This window comes from Ambystoma mexicanum, chromosome 1p (genome assembly GCF_040938575.1).
Source record: "Ambystoma mexicanum isolate Mex_15411 chromosome 1p, UKY_AmexF1_1, whole genome shotgun sequence".
Classification (NCBI taxonomy): Eukaryota; Metazoa; Chordata; class Amphibia; order Caudata; family Ambystomatidae; genus Ambystoma; species Ambystoma mexicanum.
The window spans coordinates 1,163,659,329-1,163,679,593 of NC_090921.1; the positions used below are offsets into that span (position 1 = coordinate 1,163,659,329).

General features: G+C 46.9%; 1 protein-coding gene across 3 annotated transcripts in view; it reads right to left on the bottom strand.

Moving 5' to 3' along the window:
• Positions 1-20,265, bottom strand: part of LOC138450681 (leucine-rich repeat-containing protein 3-like) — a 157,559-nt gene that overhangs the window by 82,781 nt on the left and 54,513 nt on the right. The gene's annotated exons all lie outside the window — the stretch shown is intronic.

Consider the following 20,265-nt stretch of genomic DNA (forward strand, 5'->3'; position numbering starts at 1 on the left):
CATTCTTGGGGATCACTAGTGCAGGAACATGGACATTCACTAGTGTGCATATGCCTCCCCAGTTTTTCGGCAGCCTTATGTATGCCTTGGATCCACACGCCCAGTAATGGTCCATAATAACTGTGGTTCCTTGGGTCATTCCCGGAGCTTCAAAGATACATCCACAGTTTTGATTCTCTCCCATCTTCCTTGTGCCATTATTTCTGAAGCATAGTTTTGCGCTCTCCAGTGATACTATCTGCAGGGGTCCCCCTCTATCTTCGACCCATGTTAGTAATTTTACTAGCTTTGGCCACAGAGGTTTGCATAACCTCTGTGAATTCTCTATTGCTTCCTTGCAGGCTCCAAGGACCATCCACGCTCGGCAGATTACTACTCCGTCTTCCCATCCGTCTGGGGAGACCACTGACCCCCAGATCTGCATTTGGCCTCTGTTCTTCTAGATTTGGGCCTCTTTTGTAGTCTTCCCTCGAACGTTCAGTCTCGGGTTAACTTCCCATTTTATCCCTGATCCTTTGACACCAGGGTTCTCGTACCTGATCACATGATTTCTGGTGTGCGCTCGGTTTCTTGTTTTAATGTCCTGGACGTAGCCATCTTCATCCGGGTAATCCTTTTCGTTGGCCCATATCAATGAGGCGTCTCTTCCCATAAATTGTCCTCTGGTGTTACACATTGCTACGTGTGACATACAGTGTGCTGTAGAGACATCAATTTCTACTGCCACGAAGATCTTGGATTTTCCCATACTGTATGGCAGGCGTGCACAGACGAAGCATTCTCCTTCTGACTGCCTTCGTCCTACTTCTTTCATGTGCTGGTGCCGTATGTTGTTTCCAAGATGGGTTGTGCTGTCCAGGTAATCATTAAGTTCATTGTTATCTTCATGAGGGCTTCTCTTGATTCTCAGCGTTCTTCTGTAGTTTGCTATGACTAAGTCTCGGAATGCATCTGTGCTGCTTTTCCACTTCGGATATCGCGATGGAGCAGGCTGCCTCGACTGCATCGCTGTGGTTGGAGGAGGATTTGTGCTTCCTTTCCTTCCCTTTTTTAGTCTGCCATAAACTTCCCATAACCACCATTGATTCACCAACCTCCCAATTTGTGGCTGTGTTGTAGGCATGCTGCTTGTTCCTTGCGTCGGAGCAGGTGTGCCTGCAGTTATAGTTTCTATAGTTCTGTTTTTCAGCTCCTCATGCAGTTTCTTTGCTCTGGCTATGAATGGAAACAAGTTGTCTATTATCATTTGTGTCTTTTCTGTGAATTCTTTTGTGGCCACTTCTGTTCTTTTGAGGGATCTTGCTATTCCCTCCTTCTTTGGTAATTCACTTGGCTTTTCTTGGTTATCGCCACTATTCTCTGGACTTAAATATTCGGTAGGCAGTTTCGCCTTCTCTGCTGCCTTCATTGGAGGCCTTGTAGCCATTGACACTTGCCCTTGTTTGAGTGCATTCTGTGTGTGGGTGCGTGCCGTGGCCAGTGCTATATTATTATTCATACCGTGCTGACCCTGTTTCCAGCTTTTTCTCTCATTCATCACCTCATGTGTATACGTATTGCTGCTAATTACATTCATATTTAAATCATTTGTTTCATCATTAGCTTTTCTTGGAAATGGAATCACTATATAGGGTCTGGGTGCTTTTGTAGGCCCCTGACTTTCGTTATCCAGTGGGTGTACTGATAGGGGGACACTCCATGCACCAATAAAGAAAGCAGTTCTGATTGTTAATAATAGAAAAACAATTATGATCACTGTACATATGCACATAATCGTTCTGAGTGAAAGTTTGCAGCATTTTCTTCCAGGAAAGCGGGGGCACCCTTCTGTTGTGGGTAAACTTATGTTACTTCTCTGGGCCCCCATGTCGATCGAGTTCATAGTTAATTGTTTATTCTTTTCTTGTTCCGATCTCACAGTTTGAAAGTTTATTACTACTAAACTGTCGAGTGCTTTCAGGGTCTCCCCTCTTGTGGGTGATGATGGCAGTCTCTGGGTATGCAGCACGGTTCTGTTCGCTAGACTATGGAAAAAGGTTAGGCTATCAACTCTGGTACATCACATCCATCTAAGCATATCAATACTAGGTGAGGTCCCAGTACATGCCTCAAATTTGCTTTGGTCCTGAGGATGTGCTGGAAACAGTTAAAATGTGAAAAATAAAACGATGGAACTGCTACAAAATCACACAAAATGAAATGCTGGAAAAGTAAAAAATAAAAATAAAACTGTAGTGTACGTGTGGCCAAATAGGAAAAACTGAGCTATACTTCACAAAAATAGTGTTGCAAAATTAGAAACAAAACTAAAAATGAGGGGGGGCGTGGCCAAGCAGCCACGGAGTAGGCTGCGATTCCTTGGAGCTCCGTGATCCGACTTATTGATTCGAAGCAAAACGCATGTGTTGACGGTCGATTCCAGCGGAAAAAAGATACTGTATCTGGGTGAATACTTCAGGCAGCAGATGAGCGTATCGGCAAGAGAAAGTGGACACAGCAGATTGAATTAGGCTACTTTGTGTCCTGATCCGGGAGTGGCGCAATTGATACTAAGATGGCGGCTTGCAAAGGGACCCCCGGCGACACTTGAAATCGGGTGCCAGGCGGGCAGTGAATGGACTGCAGGCGTGCAGTGTGGATGGAACAGTGAGTGGCCGACTACCGTTGAGAAGCCCACGAATAGCCCAAGAGGATGTACACAGCGTTGGGCCACTGGGCCGTGAGATAGGCGGCACGTCCTTGGTGCTCCCACTAGACCAGGACAATGTATACACGAAACGGACAAGAAGAATGACAGGGTTCCCACAATAAGTTGGAAGCGTCGAGCACGCAGGGATTACATCCCAATGTCGCACCGAGGAGTGGATGAGCAAATACGGACACAATAAGTGGCGCCGAGACCTGTATGCCCTAAACAAAGTGGCGACCGATCCTGAACAAAGGATTACACTGGTGGACTGTGAAGCAGCCTCGTAAGGGTTGGGACGCAGCAAATGAGTATATGCATCTTGTGTGTACCATCGGCCTTTGATAGGTGCAAAGACCATGAAGAAGCACCGGAGATGCTGAAGACAGCACCCTGCTGATAACGGGCACGGACACTGAGAGGTTATTGTGACACGGAAAGTTACAATCCACCTGAATAACAACTCCATGTGTAACAATTGGTGTAGGTTAATATACAGAGACTCCAACGACTCGAACAACAACTAAGCGGCACCGGGCCGGAGCCAGACACGTGGGCAAGGTTGCATCATGTCGGTGAAAAGTCTGAGAACCAAGACCAAACAACCCACAATGGAGGTCTTCGCGAAAGAGCAGAGGACCCCCACAACATCGGAGTGGAGCACGTCCACGACTACTGCTGAAGAAGCCCCAGAAGGAGATAAGCACCAAATCCTGGAGGCCATATTGGAGCTGAGCACCAAATGGGGCGCGGCAATGGCGGACTTGCGGACAGCCCTGGAGGGCAAAATCGATGCGGTCGGGACTGAACTTACCCTGTTACGGCAAGATGTCAGGGGACTGGCGGAGAGAACAAGTGGGCTGGAGAGTGCCATAAAGACCAATACTGATGTCAGCACAACTAATGCAAAGGAAGTTCATGTGCTCAAACAGCAGGTTGCTAACCTCGAAAATCGGGTGGAAGAAGCGGAGGGAAGAGCGAGGAGAAATAACATACGGGTGGTCAGCCTGCCAGAGGGGGAGGAGGGTCAAGAGCCTACAAACTACGTGGAAAACATGATCCTCCAAGAAATAGGAGCAGATAAGCTTTCGCAGGGATTCACGGTGGAGCGGCGCACTGAGCCTTGATGAGGAAACCGCGACCTGGGGCTCCGCCGCAACCTATCATCGCGAGGAACTTGAACTATAGAGATAGGGAGAAGATCCTGGAATATTTTCGTAAAGGTGGGACAATACAGAGAGCATCCGCCAACATTACAGCATACCCGGATTATACGATGCTGGTGCAGAGACTGAGATACAGCCACGTGGCCGTCAAGAGGAGGCTGCGAGAAGCAGGCATCAAGTACATGCTCCTGTACCCGGCAAAGCTGAAGGTGCTACATAAGAGCAGAGTGCTCTTTTTTGACACTTCTGAGGAGGTGGTAACGTGGCTGGATCTGCAGGGCTGCCCGGAACAAGAAGTGGACCGTGACCGGCAGGAACAGGACGGCTGAAAAACTGGTGCCACGGACATTGGGGGTACCGGATTATACCGGGAAGCGAGACTGGTTGAACACTGGATAGCATTCGGGCCTTGTGCCCATCATGGACTGGAATATAGTAGGTAAATTGTAATTGGAAGCTGCATAGGGTTAACACAATGCGTAATACATTTGGTAATAGGAGCAATAGGATGGAGGCAACCCACCCCTGAAATACTAATAGTTAAGTGGCCATTAGGGCGACTTTACCCTACTGAGCCCTGAGCATAAGTTTGTGCTGGAAGGGGCTAGATGTGGGGGTGCCTGAGATCCAGGGATGGAGCTAGGCAACAGTTGGAGGGGGCGTTGTTGGGTGGGGGGAGGGAAGGGAGGTGGGAGGTTTGGGGTGTACATAGTTTTGGGGAGTTTAAGTTTAAACATGAGCCTACATGGAAGAGTTGAAGGGTTGTATCTGCATAGCACGACCGGGAGGGTTCAGTTAGAAATGAGGGAGGAAGATATCAGAGCGCTATGGGAGATCTCGGGATAGTGACATGGAATGTCAGGGGACTTAACAGTTATATGAAGAGGAATAAGGTCATGCTGTATTTGAAAAGGCAAAAGATAGATGTTGCATTGTTACAGGAGACGCATTTGACGCAGGAGAAGCTGGAGCTAGTTGGGAAAAAATGGAAAGGGATTGTGGTGGCTTCGTCGTACTCTGCTTACGCTAGGGGAGTGCTTGTCTGGGCGGCACCTCATGTCCCGTTTCAGCTACTGCAGGAAATGGCGGAAACTGATGGGAGGATGGTTATATTGAGAGGGCTTTTGGAGAATAAAGAGGTATGCATCGTGAATACGTATGCTCCTAACCATAACACGGCGGCATACTTCAGGACTCTGTGCACCAACCTTAGTATGTGTGTGGGTAGCGTGGTTATTTGGGGCGGGGATTTCAATTGTGTAATGAACCCCAAGGTGGATAGATCTGACAGCAGGATTGATAGGCCCACCCCAGCGGCCAAAGCATTGCAGGGGTTACTAGATGATTTTGGCTTGGTAGATGTATGGAGAACAAAACATCCCAGTGATAGGCAATACTCGCATTATTCTGCCCAGCAGCAGCTACACACGAGATTGGACTATGTCTTTGCCACGCCGGATGTGGTGACAGAGAGCACTCAAATAGAATACAAGGCGAGGGTCCTCTCGGATCACTCGCCCCTGATTCTTGGTTGGCAATACAGCCCCCCGAGGGCGCGGATTCCGACGTGGCACCTGTCATGATCTCTGCTTCCAAAAGATCAGGACTTGCCCGACTCCCTTGGAAGCAGACCCATAACCCCGGTTCCGAGTGCCAGCCAGTCCCAATTGGGACCTTTTGGACCCTGTCCTGGCGCCAGTGGCACCAGGCTCATAAAGATGCCCAGTCCCAGCGCTGGAAGCGCCGGGCTCATAATGCTTGGGTGGACTTACCTGCAGCAGACCATGCTGCTTACTTACCTGCCAGTTGAACCCCTGATCCTCTTCTGTTTGGGACTACTTTTCCTGTTGGGTGGGGCAGAAGCCACTCCCTAGGTTCAGAACACTGGAACTCTTCTGGAAAGCAGGAACTCTTTTCTTACCTAGGCGTGGCTGTGGAAGGAGACACCTAAGCACTACAGGAGGCTATTTAAACCACACCCGATGGATGAATCTTGCTTTGCGTTATTCTGCATTCTCTGCAGCAGAACGCTCATCGTGTCTTCTGCTTCTGATCCTGGGCCTAAGGGAACAAAGGCTTACCATCCTGGAATCCAGTCTTCAGCAGCACCTGTAAAGACAAAGAAAGAACAGGTTAGCACTACGGTCTTCAGTGGCAGCGCATCTCTTACCTGGTCCATCGGCTGTCACCAACGCCTCGCGCTGCATTCCGGCATCTGAAAGACAAAGGCTTACCTACTCTTTGCATGCTCCGGAGGTCTTCACACTGCATTCCGGCATCTGAAAGACAAAAGCTTACCAGCTCTTCGCACGCTCCGGAGGCCTTAGGCGCTGCATCCCGCATCTGAAAGACAAAAGAAGGTGCGTTTAAAGACATTGGGCAACTTTATTACTCACGTGCCATTACTCCTTCCCACGACGAATCCAGTGGGTATTCCAGCACCCTTCAGCTTCTCTAAAGCTCCGAACTTGTACCTGCAAGATAAAAGGGACAGTTAGTGCGCATCCTGAAGCAGGCTACAAGCGCTTACTTACGTGCTTCCAGGCGCTTCTATTCCTCACGCGGGTTCGATCCTCAACTCTCATCAGCCCGCCATCGCCGGAACCCTGCAAAACAAGAGATAGTATTACAAAAGACTTTTAAGACATTTGAAGTTCCCAGAACTTACCGTTCGTGCAGTTAACGACGGACAGCAGTCCTCTGAGGTCAAGAGGCCTGCACCCTTATCCAGTGAAGAAACTGGTTACGGCACCCTGCCCCGAGGCAGATGGAGAGCTCGGCGTTCACTTACCTAAGGTGAGGGCGTTAACCTTTGGGGTTCTACAGGAGAAAAGAAAGGGAAGAGGAGAGAGGCACCCAATAACCCCAGTTCATTAATCCCATATTTTCTATCTGCAGACATCTTACTCTTCGAGTCAGACATACAGTGCACAGAGGTCCAGCCCAAAGAGCCAACCGTGTGTTACACATCACCTTTGAAGATACGGCATTCACCCAGTCAAGACCGGCGCCTCTGCGGGAATCAGGTGAGCGTTACAGAACGTAAAGCCTACCGCAAAACTCCCACCCAGGCGCTATGGAAACCTCGGATACCGACCAGCTAGCCCAGTTACTTGGGGAACTAAGAGCAGAAGTGCATGCAGCCCGTCAGGAAACGAATGCTCTAAGAAGGGAACTGATTATTTCCAAGGAGCGAACAGACAATCTCGCTAGACAATTGCTACAGTCACAAGCCGGACAAACTCCGTTACCCGCATCAGGGGCAAATCTTCCTTCAACATCCTCTACGAACCCAGTGCAGATCAACCTACCTGGGAATGTACCTCTGGCTCCGCCCGAACGATTTTCTGGTGACCCAAAGAGGTTTGCAGTATTTATTAATCAGTGCCGGTTGCACTTCTTATGCCGGCCAGCAGCCTTTCCAACTGATCAAGCTAAGGTAGCCTTCGTGCTTTCGTACCTTAGTGGCAATGCGGCAGACTGGTCGATCCCTCTAGTTAATCAAGATGATCCGGTTCTCCATGATTTTCAAGCTTTTCAGCTCAGTATGGAAAAACTGTTTGCAAGACATTCACAGGGACAGGCCTTGGACAATGAGCTCCTTTCATTGCGACAGGGTAATCAAGACCTTTTGGCTTATATTGCGTCTTTCAACAGACTGATAGTGGAAACTCGATGGCCTGAGGACAAAAGGATTACGCTGTTTTATAGAGGTCTACGTGGAGAGCTCAAAGATGTGTTAGCCCAAGTAGTGAATCCCCCGCAAGACTGTTCGGACTATATTGACTTAGTCGTTCAAATTGACCACAGACTGCAGAACAGGAAGGCCGATCGTTCCAAGTTTGATGCTCGAGTATTTTCCAAACCACCAACTCCTACCAAAGGAGTAGACTCCGGGGAACCCATGCAAATAGGGGGCCTGAAAGGACCACTAACACAAAAGGAGCGGGAAAGGAGAAAACAGCTGCAATTATGCCTCTATTGCGGAAACTCGGGGCACTTTCTTCGAGATTGTCCGGTGAAACCAGCCAAGAAGGCAGTAGGAGCTGCAGTTACCAGGGTCACAAACTCTGAGCAGGGAAACGACCTCACCCGACAAGAATAGAGGTCCTCTTGCCGAGCGTTAAAACCAGTTCCGTGACCTCGCATTTCGTGATACCTATGGTCCTCATTAGCCCTGAACATCCGGATCGATTACATGCGATTGAAGCTTACGTCGACAGCGGTGCCATCGGCAATTATGTGGATCATGAAATGGTTTTGAGGATGAATCTGACTCTTTGTCCAAAGGCTGTAAAGGACGTCATTACTACGGTGGATGGTACGGAGATAGCCTCCGGACCAGTAACGCATACCACCCAAGAAGTGACGCTAGTAAGTCAAGATGGACACCATGAGAAGATCGTGTTCGATGTGATCAAGGCCCCTCAGTTCCAGATTATTCTAGGAATTCCTTGGTTAGAGAAGCACAATCCTCAGATCGATTGGCGAGCAAGAACGGTTCAGTTTCCAGAATGTGTCTCTACTTGTCACCCTCAACCTGGTGTTGCACTGGCAGCAATTTCCTCGGAGGCTCCCCAGTTACCTCCTGAATACCTAGAATTCCAAGATGTTTTCCGGAAGGATCAGGCTAACTCTCTACCTCCTCATAGGTCTTATGATTGCCAGATAGACCTGATACCTGGATCTACTCCTCCTTGTAGCAGAATTTATGCCCTCACCGAGCCTGAGAATCTTCACCTCCGACAATACCTGGATCAATACCTAGCGAATGGGTTTATTCGTCCTTCCAAGTCCCCTGCTTCCTCAGCTTTGTTCTTCGTTCCAAAAAAAGAAGGGGACCTTAGAACTTGTATAGATTATCGCGCCCTGAACCAGATCACCGTTAAGAATAGATATCCGTTACCTTTGATCCCTGAACTCCTGGACCAAGTCAGAAAAGCATGCATATATACAAAGCTGGATCTTAGAGGAGCCTACCACTTGGTACGAGTAAAAGAGGGCGATGAATGGAAGACGGCCTTCCGCACCAAGTATGGGCTATTTGAATATCAGGTCATGCCCTTCGGACTTTGCAATGCCCCGGCCGCCTTTCAATATTTTATGAACGATGTCCTCAAAGAGCTCATAGATGTGTGTGTTGTTGTTTACATTGACGACATCCTCGTTTATTCTTCATCGGAAATTGAACATCGGAAACACGTGAAAATGGTCCTCGAGAGATTGCGTCAACACAAACTTTTCGCTAAGTTGGAAAAATGTGTTTTCAACGTGACTGAAGTTGAATTCTTGGGATTCATATTATCACCTAGCGGAGTGCGTATGGATTCAAAGAAGGTCGATGCAATTCTCAAATGGCCATCGCCATCCTCCGTAAAAGGTGTTCAAAGCATGTTAGGCTTCGCTAACTTTTACCGCAGGTTTATCCCCGAATTCTCTCGAATAGTCCAGCCCATCACCGCCTTGTTAAAGAAAAACAAACGTTTTGAATGGTCTACCGAGGCGGAACAAGCTTTCCAGAATTTGAAGACTAGATTTATCTCTGCACCGATCTTAAAACATCCTCGCCCAGAACTCCCCTACATCGTTGAAACTGATGCTTCGAGCCTTGCCATGGGGGCAGTTCTATCACAAAAGGACCCAGTAACCAATCAGTTGCATCCCGTGGCATTTTGGTCCCGCAAATTCTCGCCTCCTGAAATCAATTACACTATTACTGATAAGGAACTTCTAGCTATCAAGTCCGCCTTTAAGGCTTGGAGGCATTATCTTCTGGGGGCCCGACACACCGTTACTGTGATTACAGATCACCGAAACCTGCAATATTTGAAAACCGCAAAAGCTCAATCCTCTAGGCAACTCCGTTGGGCACTATTCTTTGCCGAGTTTGACTTCATAATTACCTATCGACCTGGTACAAAAAACGGTAAAGCTGATGCCCTTTCTCGGATGGGAGTGGAAGAACATTTGATCAATCCTAAACCTGTACCTATCATTCCCGAACAAAGAATTCTAGGTGTAATCGCCACACAATCCATAGAGGAAGTTAAGGATAAAGCCAGGCTACTGGTAACTCCAGCAGACATACAGAATTGGCATCTGCAGGGAAAGGACTTTACGGTGAAGGACAACCTATTATATTTCCAAGAACGGTTATACCTGCCCAGCACAGATTTACAGAAAAAGGTAATCTCTTTTTATCACGATTCTTTAATGGAAGGACATCCCGGTATGACCAAGACCTCGGAAAAGATCAAGCGCTACTTCTGGTGGCCGTCTTGGAAAAAAGATATCAGAGACTTTATAAGTCCTGTGGAGTATGCGCCCAAAACAAGAGTCAAAAGGAAAAACCAGCCGGCCTCTTACGCCCTAATGCCATCCCGCCTCGCCCTTGGCATACGCTTTCTATGGACTTCATCACCGATCTACCTCCATGCTCCGGATACAATACGATCCTAGTAATCGTGGACCTATTCTCCAAGATGGCGCATTTCATTCCACTCAAAGGCTTACCAACAGCAGCAACTCTGGCCCGAGAATTTGTCGAAAACATCGTCCGACTGCACGGTTTTCCTTCAGTTCTAATTTCGGATCGAGGTAGTCAATTTATTTCTCATTTTTGGCGAAGTTGCTGTCGGTCGGCTCAAATTGATGTGAGACTTTCGACAGGCCACCACCCTCAAACCGAGGGACAAACCGAGAGGACCAATCAAACTCTGGAACAGTATTTGCGCTGCATGCTACAACAAACTGAAAAAACTTGGAAAGATATCCTTTGGATAGCCGAATATGCCTACAATAACTCTGTCCACTCGGGAACTGGGAAGACCCCGTTTTTTCTTTTATACGGTAGTCACCCTCGAACCTCGGAGTTGGATCCACTCTAAGATCTTGGAACACCAGCAGTAGACCACCTGCATTCTTCAATCACCCAAGCCTTTAAGGAAGCCGTTTCTCACCTTCAAAGGGCTAAAGAACAATACAAGAAAGGAGCAGACCAACATCGGAAGGAAGCCCCCCAATATCAAGTAGGAGATCAAGTCTGGTTATCCACCAAATATCTACCTCTAAAAGGACCACGCACATTCAACCCAAGATACCTTGGTCCCTATTCCATCACTACCATAGTAAATCCAGTAGCGGTCAAGTTGGACTTGCCCCCTCACATGAAGATACATCCGGTCTTCCACGTCTCTCTATTAAAACCCGTGCAACCTCAAACCCGACTAACTACATCTCCAAAACCTATTCTAGTTGATGGAGAACTCGAGTTTGAAGTCAAAAGCATCCTGGATTCCAAGATCTCCAAATCTAACCTATTTTACCTGATTGACTGGAAAGGCTGCGGTCCCCAAGAAAGATCCTGGGAACCTGCAGAATATGTCCACGCGCCTCGTCTAATCAAAAGATTTCATCGAACATTTCCTAACAAGCCCAAACCCCCGGAGAAGCCCGGTTTGGGAGGGGCCTTGAGGGGGGGTGCTGTCATGATCTCTGCTTCCAAAAGATCAGGACTTGCCCGACTCCCTTGGAAGCAGACCCATAACCCCGGTTCCGAGTGCCAGCCAGTCCCAAATGGGACCTTTTGGACCCTGTCCTGGCGCCAGTGGCACCAGGCTCATAAAGATGCCCAGTCCCAGCGCTGGAAGCGCCGGGCTCATAATGCTTGGGTGGACTTACCTGCAGCAGACCATGCTGCTTACTTACCTGCCAGTTGAACCCCTGATCCTCTTCTGTTTGGGACTACTTTTCCTGTTGGGTGGGGCAGGAGCCACTCCCTAGGTTCAGAACACTGGAACTCTTCTGGAAAGCAGGAACTCTTTTCTCACCTAGGCGTGGCTGTGGAAGGAGACACCTAAGCACTACAGGAGGCTATTTAATACACACCCGATGGATGAATCTTGCTTTGCGTTATTCTGCATTCTCTGCAGCAGAACGCTCATCGTGTCTTCTGCTTCTGATCCTGGGCCTAAGGGAACAAAGGCTTACCATCCTGGAATCCAGTCTTCAGCAGCACCTGTAAAGACAAAGAAAGAACAGGTTAGCACTACGGTCTTCAGTGGCAGCGCATCTCTTACCTGGTCCATCGGCTGTCACCAACGCCTCGCGCTGCATTCCGGCATCTGAAAGACAAAGGCTTACCTACTCTTCGCATGCTCCGGAGGTCTTCACACTGCATTCCGGCATCTGAAAGACAAAAGCTTACCAGCTCTTCGCACGCTCCGGAGGCCTTCGGCGCTGCATCCCGCATCTGAAAGACAAAAGAAGGTGCGTTTAAAGACATTGGGCAACTTTATTACTCACGTGCCATTACTCCTTCCCACGCCGAATCCAGTGGGTATTCCAGCACCCTTCAGCTTCTCTAAAGCTCCGAACTTGTACCTGCAAGATAAAAGGGACAGTTAGTGCGCATCGTGAAGCAGGCTACAAGCGCTTACTTACGTGCTTCCAGGCGCTTCTATTCCTCACGCGGGTTCGATCCTCAACTCTCATCAGCCCGCCATCCGCCATCGCCGGAACCCTGCAAAACAAGAGATAGCATTACAAAAGACTTTTAAGACATTTGAAGTGCCCAGAACTTACCGTTCGTGCAGTTAACGACGGACAGCAGTCCTCTGAGGTCAAGAGGCCTGCACCCTTATCCAGTGAAGAAACTGGTTACGGCACCCTGCCCCGAGGCAGATGGAGAGCTCGGCGTTCACTTACCTAAGGTGAGGGCGTTAACCTTTGGGGTTCTACAGGAGAAGAGAAAGGGAAGAGGAGAGAGGCACCCAGTAACCCCAGTTCATTAATCCCATATTTTCTATCTGCAGACATCTTACTCTTCGAGTCAGACATACAGTGCACAGAGGTCCAGCCCAAAGAGCCAACCCTGTGTTACACATCACCTTTGAAGATACGGCATTCACCCAGTCAAGACCGGTCCCTCTGCGGGAATCAGGTGAGCGTTACAGCACCTCCGAGCGGAGGCACTCAAAGATCCGGTCTTTCGTGAGGACATAAGAGATGAGATCATTAACTATTTTGAAACAAATACTGGTAGTGTTGACTCGGCGGGTACACTATGGGAAGCTTTTAAGGTGGTGGTGCGGGGGCAGCCATAGCTAAGTCAAAGGGCCTGCAAGGTGGGGTTCTGGCTGACCTACAAAGAGTTGAAGATGAACTAGAAAGAACATTAGAAAGTGACAGTGTGGACACTGAGCTAGTACTTGTGCGGAACACTGGGAAAGGCTCTGTAACCTCAATTATAAAAAGTATGTAGAAAGACAGCACGCGGGAGGAGATAAAACGGGTAGGCTTTTAGCGTGGCTGTATAAGAGTGAGACCCCTAGACCCCCGATTAGGACAGTAACTAGAGAAGATGGCGATGTAGTGGAACCTCAAGAAGGAGTTAACAAGGAATTTGTGAATTATTATAGGGTGCTATACGAGGACAAGGAGGGGAGTAGTCAAGAGGAGATAACCGAAACACTAGAAGATATAGGATTACCTAAGATAAGTGATGAGGAGAGAGAAGAGCTTGATGCACCAATTACCCTGGAGGAGTTGAAGGAGGTTGTGAAGCAGTTGCCCACCAGTAAGACCCCAGGAGCAGACGGGTTCCCTAGCGAATTTTACAAAGTATATAGAGAAGAAGTGCTACCCCCAATGCTAGACATGCTTAACGAAGCGTTTTAGATGGGAAGGTTGCCGGAGTCGCTCAGAGAAGCGATCATAATACTGCTTCCTAAACCCAACAAACCGGGGTATAGCTGTAGCTCCTACAGGCCTTTGTCGATGCTGAACCAGGACAGCAAGATACTGACGGCTGTCCTGGCAAACAGATTGCACAGAGTAATTAGTAAATTAATCCACCCGGATCAAACGGGCTATGTCCCGAACAGGAATATAACCCATAATCATAGGAGACTCCACCGTGTGATCGAATGGGCGGATAGAAATGAAGGTGAAATGGCGATTGTATCCCTAGACGCAGTTAAATCTTTTGACTCCGTTAAGTGGCCATGGGTATTGGCGGCCCTGGGAGGTTATGGAGTAGGGCCGGGTTATATCAGGTGGGCGAAAATGCTATACAGTGAGCCGTTAGCCAGAGTTCGAACGGGATCAGTGATATCCGAGAGATGGCAGCTTAGGAGAGGTACCAGGCAGGGGTGCCCCTGGTCCCCGATGCTTTACATCCTAGCCCTGGAGCCCCTAGCGATATATCTCAGGCAACAATATGATATGATAGGTATTGATGTTGGGGAGGAGCGGCATCTAATATCCTTATATGCGGATGATTTATTACTATACTTGAAGTACCCGGAAGAGAATCTTCAATATATCCTTGAAGTGATGGAGAAATACGCGGGGTTGTCTGGCATAGCGGTAAATCCTCAAAAATCCAGTATATTCCCCCTAGGTAGCTATAAGGGGACCCAGCAGGAAAGGTTGCCGGTGTTACAGATACCATGGGTGATTGGTTCTTTCCGTTACCTTGGCATAGATGTGTATCACACCGCAGAAGAGGAACATAAGCACAACACTGTGGTAGCTGTTGAGAAAATCCAGAAATGCATGAAGTTTTGGGAGAAGTTGCCCCTAGCTATGATGGGACGGGGGGCAATGCTTAAGATGGTGGTCCTACCTAGGCTTTTACATTATTTTAATAATATCCCACATATGATACCCAACAAATTCTTCGCTAAATTGAATAGTGTGTGCAGGGACTTCCTATGGCATGGTACCCGGAATAGAGTAGCGCTATGGAAGTTGCAGAACTTCTACGAAAAGGGAGGTATCAGGCTGCCCAATTTTGAGGTCTACTATATAGCAAGTCAATTACAATATGTGGCCAATTGGCTCTCTGACGAAGTGACCCCTGAAGATAGGTTGTTTGGGCGGGTTTGTACCCCATTTTACTTAAGGGAAATTATATGGTTGGCTGAGACAGATATGAAGGAGCGCCCTAAAATGATGATGTTGGAGTGGAAAATGTGGCGTTGAGCGTGTCGGATGATGGAGGACCCATTCCCGTGCTCCCCGCAAGTACCGCTGGTCGCATAAGCAGGAGGGGACAAGCAGCTGAGGGTGATTATCAGAACCTACTGGGAATCGGTGGGGCTGGTAACGTTAGGGGACATCTGGCAAGAGGGGACCATTAGAGATTTCGAAGAACTTGGGGAGGAGGTGGGATTACACACTGGCCAATATGTTACATACCATAGGATGGTTCAGAAAATTCGGAAAACGTGGCCTGAAACAGTGTTGGCAGAGGAACCAGATGCTACTGTGGGGGTAATATATGACATATCGGAAGGGGGGCATGAGATTTCTAGATTGTATGAGATGGTGATGACCAAGGTGGGGAAGGAATTGACACATTTGAGACTTGACTGGGAGGAGGAGGTGGGGACCCCAATGGGAGATAGGATGTGGGAACGCGCCCTGGGATATCACAAAAAAGTGTCAAGAAACGCCAGACTTAAATACAGCTGTACATAACGCATAGAGCATACATGACCCCTCTGAGGATATCCAAGTTCCGGAACGCTGGGCGACAGGCGTGCCCTAAGTGCGACATGGAAAACGCTGACATGACACACATGTTTTGGTCATGCCCAGTAATCGAAGGTTTCTGGGGTGAAGTGGCACAAAAATTAGCGACAAAAGGGGTCACGCTTGTCATAGATACGGCCTGGGCCTGCTTGCTGGGAGGGTTCCCCAGACCACAGAAACTTAAACATGTTGAGAAACTGAGAAACTTGGCATATGTGTTAGCAAAACGGAGGATCGCCATGGGATGGAAGAAGTGCCACAAGCCACGGGTGGAGGTATGGTGGAAGGAGTTACAGAAATGGGCGGAGGCTGAAACGGTAGTATGGCAGGAGGCGAGTAGCATGAGTGGGGAGGAATAAGTGGGTACCTTGATGGCATGGAAATTATTAATAGCGGAATTGTTCGGATCTATATCGGACCCGACGGAATCCGAAGATAGTGAGACCCGGCCACGTGTAGCAGATGCTGAACGCGAAGTACAAATAGGCTCATAATGGAGGGTGGGACTTGGGGAGCAGTGGCAAAATGGAAATACAAATGGTGTTTAATGGAATTGTTGTAAATTACACTGCGTGTTGGGTTTGTTTGTATTGTTGTTTGGTTTGAATAAAATTAATAAAATATTTTAAAAAAAAATAAAAATAAAAATGAAAATGTGGAAAAAATAGTCAGAATCGCAAAAATGAGATGTTGTACCAACAGCAACAAAAGTAAAAGCAGAAGTCAATATATCATAAAATAGGAAAGCTGAGAAGGATGCAGAACAGGAAAAATACGATGGCGAAGTTCTTGTGTCTGCTCCTTTTTTTCGGTCTCTCGGTGACGAGTTAAGGAACAGTGTCTCTCTTCTCTATCTATTCCACAGTGAAGTGATGACAACAAAGCTCTATTTTGGATTTCCTCCTTCTAAGGCTCTCCTCAGCAGTGGATGTCCATAATTGCTTCTTAGTTGCGCTGCAATAGCCCTCAGGAGCCGGTTCAGTTGCGCGTTTTTTGCTGGACTACTGAGGAATGCGGGTATGTCAACATTGCTGGGTCTACCCACTAGTTCTGGAAAGTTTTCAATGAGGTGGAAGAAGACCCGGAATACCTATCTGCTGTCTTCTGGTGTCAACGACATTTGCTCTTGTTTTCTAGTCTCTAGATCACAGGCCTGTTTGCTGTGTTAACAGTTTTTGACTCCTCGATCTGACCCTCGGTGAAAGGTCTCACTGGAATCTTCTTAGGAATTCCTGCTGGAAGTTGGACAGCTCTACTTGGAGCATTATTCCATGGAGAAGTGTGCCCATGTGTGGGGCGTTGGCTGGATCTCTGAGGAAGGTGATGATGTCAACATCTGCAGACCTTCCTACCATTTCAGGATAGTCTGTTACTAGTCTGACCATGACATGGTGGGCCAGCTGGGTATCTGTGGGTGACAGGGACATCTGCCTTGTTTGTTGGGTCCTCATCACAATCCTTTCTTTTGACGTGAACAGTTTTTGCACTTTCCTGCTGCGTGGATTCCAACCACGTAGTTCAATTTATACCATACTTGGTTGAGAAATTAATTGTTTCTTGGATCTCTGATAAAGGTTAGTGTATCTGTGGTTCTCCCAACAAGTCCTGGACACTCCTCTACGATCCGGAAGAATAGGGTATAAGTCAATTAATCTATGATGTTAAGTGACCTCAATTCAGCACTCCAACTAAGTCAATGCCGAGTCTGGGATGCCCAAGGGAAGCCCTTAATTATATATTTTTATGACAAGGTCATAGATCTGGATGATAAAACCTTGTATAACGCCCCTCTCTTTGAATCCCCCTGACCTCACTGAGCCAAGAAGTAGGTTTGTTTTGCAAATTAAAAGATTTATTTGAAAAATTAAACAAGATATATATCACACTTTTATAAATAAATTAATATTTGATAGCACACTTATGAATATGACAGTGATCAACAACGGATAATATTACACTAGCACACTTTTTTAATTACTTAGGAGTTGGTATAGAGAGGATAAGGAGCTGAGAATGCTTTCATGGTTTCAAGGAAATGCAATGATGGAAAAGAATGCAGCACAGAAATAAACTGAGATGGTTTCCACAAGAGATAATATGATCACTTTTTCTTTTGACAATTCACTCCCCCCCCTATGCAATATAAGGGGATGGAAGGAGAGCACACAATTTTCAGGAATACAATCAAATGCAATACCAATTCAGTTCTCCCCTAGCAAGCTCAGAGCAACAGGGATGATTTTAAAACACGGTCAAGAATACTTTAAATGGGATTTGCAAAGAAGTGAAAATGTGCTAAAAATGATTTTAATTCCCTATAGGAGATTCAGGGTAGGTGACAGCTACTTTGAATGAGTTCAGGTCAACACTAGCAATTAATCAGGAATGATTATCAGATTGAAAACGAATTTCAGCAGTTGCAAGCAAAAGACAGTGATTTTGACAGGTGGAGAAATTTGATTCAAATTGCAATTCACAGCACTTTTTCCGAGTGCGTCGGGCGCGATTACGGAAGAACTATAAGGAGTAGGGCTTGTTGGAAAGGATCCTAGCTTTAAAATGAAAGTTAAATATCGTTCCTAGCACGTATGGTTCAAAAGATACAGACAATTTAGAGGAGGTAGATTCTCAAAATTTAAGTAAAGCTCAGAATGACAAATGACACTTTCACAGGTTCGAAATCACAGAATGGACACACAATTTCTATGCAGTTCTAAATAGGTGGAAATTGTTTGAATTAGATTATTTTAAACTAAGAGATTGGTTTGCACAGTTCTGGCTGGATACTCACTCCTAATTTTGGAAGGAATGGGCCTCGTCACACATCTGGTCAACAGGTTTAGCTGCGGTTCTCTCTGCTCTGCTGGTCTGGATCTCTGGTTCTGGCAAAAGTTCTGGCACTACACAGCGGTCTGGTCTGGGTCGGGTCTTCTATCGGCACTGCACGGCGGTCTGGATACAGCTCTGCTTTCTGGGTTCTGGCACAGGGTTCTAGCCAGAATCAAACAGCTTGCCCGGCTGTTGAATAGTTTGGTTAGGTTGCTGGATTCTGAGGCCTCTGAAGGATTCAGCTTGTGGACTAGGCCTCTCTGCTACAAGTTCTGAAGTCTGGATTCTAAGTTCTGGTTCTGGAGTCTGGTTTTCTAAGTTCTGGTCTCTGAATAATGTCTGGATTTGAAGTCGTCCGGCAAAGTGCTTCGCAAGAAAGTGGAAAGAGCAGTACCTACCTGGGTTTCAGTGGGTCTTTTTATGTCTTTTGAAAGTGGGTGGGAAGGCTGACTTTCTATGCCCAACCCTCTAAGGATCCTGATAGGCTATAGGATTCTCTGTGCTCTCACTGGAAAACTGGGTTGTGAGTCATCAGGCATCCTTTTTATGGCATACAGAAAGAAAGAACACTCCCCTTGTCACTTTGCACACAAATCTATTTTTGACTTAAATGCATATTTATCTATGTACAATTAGTACAATAGCGCCAAACCATCCGATCCCTGTCTTTGTAAGATGTTGTGTTCACTTCTGACAGAATTCTGCCCTTTTCATCCAGAACACAACCTCTAAAGTTTTCCAAAATGTATACAAATGTGCGCAAGGAATATGGGCATCAGATGATGAAGTGTCAGATTTTTAACATACATACATTTGGAGTAATACCCTATTTTCTGCTACTACCCCCCAGAACATACCACAGAGTCCTAACACCTCTTAAAATGTGCACAGAAAAATCACAGGAATCATGATATTATTGATATAATTTTGACAATTATGTACTATGAATTATCCATCTTTCTAAAATTATGCTCTGGCCTAGAGGGGTGTGGTTTCCCAAAGCACATGGGGGAATTTCTGGTTTGTCCACTTCCTCCAAGCTCAGCTGGCTCACAGAGGCAGTGCCCCTCCCATTTCCTTCCAAGAGGAAGCCATTTACGACCCCCTGATTTAGAAATTGCTTGGAGCAAAGGGAAGTTAATTGTTCTGTTTCCCTGCTCCCAGGTACTCCTCCCCTGATTCAATCAGAGAGGTGTGATCTCCTTTAGTAGATGCCGGGCAGAATTCAATCCCTTTAAGCCAGGCTTCAGCCAAATGTCACTTTTGTTCCCATTTTTCTTCATTCAAATCAAACTTACAATGTTGGACACATGCAGCTAGAACGCTGATTTTAAGTTCAAAACGATGACATTTAAACAGTTGCAACCTATGTGACACTCCAAAGTAAATCACTCATTTATTTTAAACATTTCGATTTTAGTGGCTTTAAGTCCAATTTCACTTAAGCTGCTGACATCCACAGCTCAGCCAGTTTTGTTATGAACATTATTTTAGGCTCTTCATCTTTGCAGATTTTGTATGCACACAAGACTTCATTCTGCCAGATGTCTGCTGGTGTTCAGTAAGATTTAAGAATATCTTGCGATGTTTGAAATAGGCATTTTGAGCTTTCATTCAGAGAAACAAAGGTGATTTCAAAGCGCTTTTTGAGCTAACAGGCACTGCTGTTTTTCCTTTGGCACCACGTTTCACTCATGGCGCTTCTGGCCCCTCATGCTCGCACTAGTGGGTGGCAGGTCAGGCAACCATTTTGGTGTGCGCAAAAACTGTGCAGTTTTCTTGGATTCTGGCGCAAATGTGGGCTTTTCGGCCATCTTGGATTTTCTAAGCCCACGGCACCAAATGTTGTAGCATAATGATTCAAACGTGGGTCAAGACACCTGACAATGATCACATGAGGTGGAAGCATTTGCTTTTTGTTTGCTGTGCTCAGGCAATTCGGCGAAGACCTCTGCGATGACAGTCAGTAGTTGCCTGATTACCTTCTTGTTATCTGGATCCTGAATGAATTCTGTGACACTTGTTCCTCTCCCTATGAGCGACGGA